The sequence below is a fragment of the Eurosta solidaginis genome, chromosome 2 (genome assembly GCF_040869045.1).
Source record: "Eurosta solidaginis isolate ZX-2024a chromosome 2, ASM4086904v1, whole genome shotgun sequence".
Taxonomy (NCBI): Eukaryota; Metazoa; Arthropoda; class Insecta; order Diptera; family Tephritidae; genus Eurosta; species Eurosta solidaginis.
The window spans coordinates 133635034-133643282 of record NC_090320.1 but is presented as its reverse complement, the minus strand read 5'-3'; positions in this window follow the sequence as shown (position 1 = coordinate 133643282).

The window sequence follows — 8249 nt, the reverse complement described above, 5'->3', positions numbered from 1 at the left end:
TGAAGACGTATTTGAACAGCCTCCAACGAAGGATTAGGATAGTTAGGTCGGACTGAAGAATCGGACCTGGATATAGGGTATCATTTAGACTTTTGCCGTTCGTGGTTGGACAAGATGCATTAAATACCACTCTGACTTTTGATGTTGTACTTCCCTCCTTTATAACAGCATGGGAAGGGAGGAAGTAACAGTCGGTTGAGTCTGGCGGGATATTACTGACTAGTTTCATATGCCCTAAGGTTTCATATTCAGATACAGCTCTATTGTATTCTGTTTATAAATCGTTAGTTTTAATTAGACGTGTCTTTTTATGATAAAATTGAGAACACGCACTTTTTAGAGAGGGACCTAAGCTAAATTTCTTCCTAAAGGGTAAGGAAACCACGTATTTGCCACCATCTCTCCGAACTGTTTTAGATTTGAAAGCTCCTTGCAGTACCTATCCTCGCTGTTGATGCTTCTTTTCCTTGGAATCTCCTCTAGTTCCCAAAATGCCGTCAGCTGTTTTTCCATTGTGACCTCGTTAAAATATGACACTAAGGTTTTATTTGTATCAACCGCATCTGTCCGACCTGTCAAACACCGAACACCGTTTTCTGTGCTATTAATGTGGTTAGCACATCTTTCCTAATGCCGCCTAACATAATTTGGGGGTATATGTATCCGCCCAGAATTAGATCGGCTGGCTCATTGACAAAGAATCTTTTGTCAGTACTAAGTTAAGCATTCCCTTGCCTAGTCATAGCGTTTATGTGAGGAGTTGGAAGATTCCCTGTTAGTTGTGTTAAAACCAGCATGATCGTATTGATCTCGATTAGTGGGTCTGTTGGTGACCACAGTTTTATGTTGTACGCTTCTTTTACTTGTGCAGACATTGTATAATTGATGCCCGAAACTTGGGCATGCAGGTGTTTGGATGGCAGATTAATTCAGCGCCTGGGTTTCTCGGTAATGAATAAGCAGTCAGATCCCGGGTCTATTAGGGCTCTCTCCGAATAGTCAATACAATTAAAATGAATGTTGACTTGAGCTGTCCCTAGTAATACCCTTTTACTTGTATTTGCGAAACATGAGCTCACATTATTAATCGGAGCATTATCTCCTTCAGCATTGCGCCGTATTTGAGCTTCTCGTGAAGTTGATGCTCCGATTGAATCTGAAGTATTTGTGGGTTTTGGCTGATTCGAAATAACATGTGGCACAGTTCTTTTGACTGGTGCACTTTGTTACCGAATGGCCATCAGAAAGGCAGTTTATACACCCACGACTGCTCTTAATTTGTTCAAACCGTTTAGTAGGCGTTAAACGTAAGAACTTTTCACACTTTGAAATTCGATGTGCAGGACTTTTGCACATCTTACATGTAGGTTTGGCTACACTTGCCTGATAGGACCCCAATTTTTTAGCCGATGTATCTGTTGTCGAACGAGATACTAGTGGCTTAGAGGGTTTGGAAACTATATCCCCTCTCAAATCACTCACGGTTTCTAGGGTTTGGAAACGATTGGATACGAATTTATCCATATCAGCCCATTTTGAAATTTCCTTCTTGTTTTCAATGGTTTGCTCCCAGAGTGCCAGTGTGGTTTCCGGCAGTTTTGTGGAACATTGATATGTAATAATTGCATCCCAGTTTGATATGTCGGTATGATGACACTGTAGCGCTGATATGCAATTATTTATTTCCCGTTGCAGTTTCTTTTTGGAGCTATCGCATTCACTCTCAACTGCTTCCAAACTAAAAATAATTTTTAATTGGGTATTTACTAAAATACGTTTATTTTCGTATAGGTCACATAGATTTTTCCATGCTGTTCCGAAACCGTTTTTCGTTAAAGGACATCGTCCAACTATTTCTTTAGCCTCACCTTGAGTCTTTTGATTTAAATAATATAACTTGTCTACTGCTTCGAGGTTATTGTTACGTATATATATAGCAGTGAGCATGTCTCTAAATGACGGCCAAGAAAGGTAATCTCCTTTGAAAACGTCCGTATCACATGCTGGCAGGCGCACCCGATATTCCCTATCTCCTGAGCTTTCTTCTTTCTTTTCAGCTTTCTCAAGTTTTTCCGAAAGTTCAGCCATTGCTTCCTGGCACTTGAGAACGATGAAGTGTGTAATTTTGTGCTTCTATGGCCGAAAGCTCCTTTGGCTCGAGTTCTGAGGAGCTGAAGATTTCTTCATATGTCCGCTTCGTCTTTTCCCATAGCGATTTCAACTCCTCCGTTTGGAATAAAAGGGTGTGTTTTTTATGGGCTGAAGGGAACATATCATTATAGTCATTTTCAAACTCTGTAACTGCGTCTGCTTGGCATATATAGGTATCCATTATATCAGAAAATTTATTGAAATATTAATTAATTAATTGCCTTTGCAGATAGTATTAAGTGAAAATGTGCTGGAATGGAGGACTGTTAGAGAGAGATTTCTCGGGGAAGTGGCCTTTAAGCTTGCGAAAAAGCTAGTAATTTAAAAGAATGTGCTAATGCAGATTTGCTAATAAATTTGTAAGCCAATATGTAATGGCTAGTGAAAGTGGTGTTAGTGAAAAAAGCTAAAAACTCGTTATGGACTTTTTGATGACTTAACCAAGGACTGTATTTAGACTTTATAGTACTTAGTGATCTTTTCTATATCACTAAAAAACAGATCAGTCAAAACTTGTATGTATATTGCCGCAAGTGAAAATCAAATATTTCAATGTTTTTGAAAAATTGAACAACAAATAAGCCTATTGGCCTATTGAAGTCGTACTGCTGGTGTAAATGCAAGTGATTTTGTATGTGGAAACATTTGTTTAATTGGATGTACGCGTAAATTTAATTTACAGGTTTCTATTCAAATAACCTTAACAAATCAAAATTTATTTCTGTGAATATTTTGAAAATGAAAATTATGCTAAAATGAATATAGAAAAGTGGCGCAAAGCGGTGTTTGAGGTTATGTTAACCTTTAGAGCAGTGTTGTTCTACCTTGGGCATTGTCCGGTCAATCTTACCGCGGGTGGGGGATTGTTGCAGATCGTCTCAAGACGTAATGCACACACTTTTAATAACGGGTTAAACGCCCCGCCTCGAACGACCATGAACAAATGCGTAATGGCAACGGCACGCACCCACGTATTTATGTTCCGGCAGTGAACGCACCACCAACGTGTTCCGGCGGTCTTAGTGCTCCGTGCCCGGGAGCCAATGAAAATGCAACCAATGCTGAACAGCTGAGCCGAATGATGGCGATGATGGCACAACAACAAGGCTTTGTTGTAGAAATGGCGGCAGTTTGAAACCGTGGTGGTCGCGTAGCTGAGATGTAGGCATATGCGCAACCGTCGGGACACCGGACCGCCTTGTCATCCACACCCCAACCTCATAAGCAGGGGCGGAAAACTACCGGACGCGATGGTACCCCGACTGGCAATCGGACTACCGAGCGAGATAGTAGTAATCTTCAAAGATGGAAAAAATTTGACTTAGAAAAATTGCACATCAAATTCTATAGGACCAATAGGGGCATAAGCGTCCAAAGCTTCATCTTTCGGGTTGAACGTATGCGGGAGCAACATGCTGTTTCCTACTTCCATCTTTTCACGGACTTTCATTATCTGGCTTCCGCCAGCGCCTTGAAGTGGTACTGGCAGGTCTTCGAGGACCATGCGAAAGAGCCCGAATTCGGCTATTTCGAGCTGAAGGCCGAACTGCTAAGCCACTTCAAGTCCGCCGAGTCCGACTATGAAATCATCCGTGAAATCATTGGAAAGGAAACGAAAAGCCGAAGCTTTCGACGACTTTTATAGCGAAGTCCACAACCTGACATTCCGTTTCCGGAAGAGAATCCCTAAGAGGGAATTGGTTGGCATACTTAGGGGAAATCTCAAACCGTACCTAGCCAACTTCATCTTCGCCATATAAATGGACTCTCTGGCTGAGCTCAAAACTGAGTTTAAGAGGGCCGAAAAACTTATTAGGGAAAATAGGGGTAGGTCCAGGGCTATAAATGAGATAGATTTTGAAATACCAGATTTAGGTGAGAGAAAAGTAGAAGCGTTCGATAGGAAACCCCACCCCCAACGCCAAATCCCAACTCATCCTAATACTGCTAGTCCTTCTGTTAGTCCTGCGTCTAAGTCCACCGTCAATTCTTTCTGTGCGTCTCCATTTCACCTAATGTTTTATTTTTCGTGCTGTATGCCGGTGGGTCACCATGTGAAAAGCCTGGCAGAAGCACAAAACCCAAATAAATGTTCGTCCTCGTTCCACAATATGGTATGTTTTGCATGTGGAAGTGATCCGTCCTTTTGTGTATTCAAACGCAAACAGGGAAACGCGAGATTGGCGGAGTTGACCGGGGACTCCAGCTGGGAGGCAGGCAACCCGGCAGCGCTCTAGTAAAAATATTAGAAAGATAGATAGAAAATCGGGGAGAAGTCGGGAAGGCGGATACTACTGAGAGGAAGAGGGAGGAAAAATTTACACCAACGAAAATTAGAATATGAGAAGCTAGGCGAAGAGTCGATGAAAAAGGATAGGAATAAGAGTAGAAATTTGAAGAAAGTAGAAAAGATTGAGGAGAAAAGGAAATTTTTTAAAAGAGTAAAAAATAAGACTGTTTCAACCATAGTTACCGTGAAAGGTGATAACAGATTTTTTCTAAAACCGAAAAGGAGGTCGTGAGGTCCTGGGTTTCTTAGACTCAGGGGCGAGTGCCAGCTGTTTAGGAAAAGGCTCAGCGGCATTCCCGGGTAGTAAAGAGGCCTTGATTATGCCAATCAAGGGACAAAACATCCGGACCACGAACGGGGAGGAAACCGCCGTGGTAGGGGTAAAAAAGCTACATGTGGTGTGAGATAGCACCACCATAGACCTTGAATTTTTAATTGTTCCCGGCCTCCAGCAAGAGGTATACCTTGGGGTCGATTTTTGGCAGGCATTTTGAATGAGTGTGGTCAGTAAGGGAGTGAATGGTAGTGTGAATGTTGCCAATGCGGCAGAGCTCGTGCCCGCTGAGGAAGACTTGTCTTTTGACACCGTGCAACATGTGTTAACGCCGGAACAAGGCGCAGTGTTGGAGCGTGTAATAGCCCAATTCCCGTCCCTCGCCGTATTAGGGTTAGGCCACACCGACAAAGAAGAGGTTGTCGACGAAAATCCCCGATTTCACCAGCTGTTCAAAAACTAATTTGTGCCAAGTTGGATCGTATGATAAGCTTGGGAGTGATCGAGGAGTCCAACAGCAATTGGAATTCGCCGGTATCACTGGTAATAAAAGGGACGAAAAACCGCCTGTGCCTTGACGCTCGCAAAGTTAACGAACGAACAATTAACGACGGCTACCCCTTACCCCATATCCTCAGCCGGCTAAAAAATACAAGATTTATAGCCGCGATCGGTTTGAAGGACTCTTTCTGGCAGATTCCTCTGGAGAAGAAGTCAAGAGAAAAGAGTGCTTTTACTGTCCCTGGCCGACCATTATACCAATTTACTGTTATGCCTTTCGGGTTATGTAATGCAGCACAACGTATGTGTCGTCTTATTGACAAGGTCATTCCGACCGCTTTACGTGAGAAACTTTTCGTGTATCTAGACGATTTTTTAGTTTTTTCTGAGGATTTTATGTCACATATGTGTCTGTTAAAAAAGGTCGCTCGGTGTTGTCGCGAGGCAAGAGTGGCTATTAATGTAGAAAAAATCAAGTTCTATTTTAAAGAGGTGCGATATTTAGGATACGTAGTCGGGGATGGGTGCAGGACGGTTCCTGGGTACGTCGGGTTGGTACCGACGTTTCATACACGACTATGTGACAATTGAAGCTCCGCTGCACGACTGCCTCAAGAAAGACAAAATAAAGAAATTTACTATGACGGACGAAGCAATCAAATCATTTGAAATTTTAAAGCAGAGTTTGGTTTCTGCACCGGTGCTTACGCACCCTGATTTCAACCGAAAATTGTATATAAAATGTGACGCATCCACTGACGGAGTGGGAGGGGTTTTGTTTCAACTGGACGATGACCAGAACGAAAGATCTACAACTATATTGTTCTTTTATTTCCTCATAGGCGGCGAAACACCGACAACAAATACGAAGCCTTTTTCTACTGGCAATTACAATTCCCACCTGCGCCCACATATTTTGGTATCAGCAATATATACCACAACAACAACTACAACAACACCATCTTCATCCACCAACCAGATCAACAATTTAAATTTTATCAGCATCACCCAGATAATACGCTACATCCAGAAAAATCGTGTTGAATCAACACTTTTTTTAACACTTTTTGTGTTTAAAATTTTTCAAACCGAAGCAGGGTGTAATCTTCGTATTAAACGTGTTAATTCAACATGTACTTAAAGCGCTTATTCAACACTATGGAAAGTGGTGATTGAACACTAAAATTTGGTTACTTTAACACGACGGTGGTTACTATTAAATTAACAGGAATTATTGTAAAAAGTGTTAATTCAACATTAACTTAAAGTGTGTTTTTAACACTATGAAAAGTGTTGATTTTACACCAAAATATTGTTGATTTTACATTCTATTTAACATGATACCTATGGTTAAACTAACAGGAATTAATGTTGAATTAACAATGTATGATCGTGTTAAACCAACAGTAAATCATGTTAAGTTTAACACTATCCCCTATTGTCTTACCCTTAAGTAAAAGTATTATTTTAAAGTTTACTCTAAAATGATTGTATTTATTAAACACATGCAATATACCTTTGATTAGATTATGGAGGGAATACTTCTCAGCTCTCCTAAATGGAGGCAGCAATTCACCGCGCAGAGATGAAGAACCCGATCCCGCAATCGATGATTATGGAATATATCCCCCCCCCCCCCGATTATGACGAAGTTAGAATAGCAATAACCAGATTGAAAAACAACAAGGCCGTGGGCGCTGATGGATTGCCCACGGAGCTATTCAAGTACGGCGGCGAGGAATTGGTAAGGCGCATGCAGCAGCTTCTTAGCAAAATATGGGCGGACGAGTGCATGTCCGACGGTAGGAATCTAAGTGTTCTTTGCCCAGTCCACAAGAAGGGGGACACTGCAAAATGCACCAACTATCGTGGAATCAGCCTTCTTAATATCGCATATAAGGTCCTTTCAAGTGCATTGTGCGAAAGATTGAAGCCCACCGTCAACCGGCTGATTGGACCTTATCAGTGCGGTTTCAGACCTGGTAAATCTACCATCGATCAGATTTTCACAATGCGCCAAATCTTGGAAAAAAACCCGTGAAAATAGAATCGACACACATCACCTCTTCGCCGACTTTAAAGCCGCCTTCGACAGCACGAAAAGGAGCTGCCTATATGCTGCTATGTCTGAATTTGGTTTCCGCGCAAAACTTATACGGCTGTGCAAAACGACGTTGAGCAACACCATCAGCTCAGTCAGAATTGGGAAGGACCTCTCCGAGCCGTTCGAAACTAAACGCGGTTTCAGACAGGGTGACCCCCAATCGTGCGATTTCTTTAATTTGATGCTGGAGAAAATTATACTAGCTGCAGAACTTAACCGCACTGGAACAATGTACTATAAAAGCGTGCAATTACTGGCATATGCTGATGACATTGATATCATCGGCCTAAGCACCCGCGCTGTTAGTTCTGCTTACTCCAAGCTGGAAAAAGAAGCGGTAAAGATGTGTTTGATGGTGAATGAGGACAAAACGAAGAACCTGCTGTCATCCAGCAAAGAGTCAGCGCATTTGCGCCTTGGCAACCACGCTACTGTTGGCAGCCATAATTTCGAAATAGTAAAAGACTTCGATTATTTGGGAACCAGCATCAACACTAGCAACAACATCAGCACTGAAATCCAGCGAAGAATCAATCTTGCCAATAAATGCTTCTTTGGACTAGGTAGGCAATTGAAAAGTAAAGTCCACTCTCGGCGAACGAAAATCATACTCTACAAGTCATTTATCGTACCCGTCCTGCTATATGAGGCAGAAGCATGGACCATGACAACAGCAGATGAAGCGGCTTTGGGAGTGTTCGAGAGAAAAGTTCTTCGAAATATTTATGGACCTCTACGCGTTGGCGATGGCGAGTACCGAAGAAGATTTAATGATGAGCTGTACGAGCTATACGCAGACATCAAAATAGTCCAGCGAATTAAAACGCAGCGGCTGCGCTGGCTAGGCCATGTTATGCGAATGAAAGATGATGCTCCGGCCAAGAAAGTGTTTCTATCGGAACCCGCCTATGGAAGCAGAGGTAGAGGGC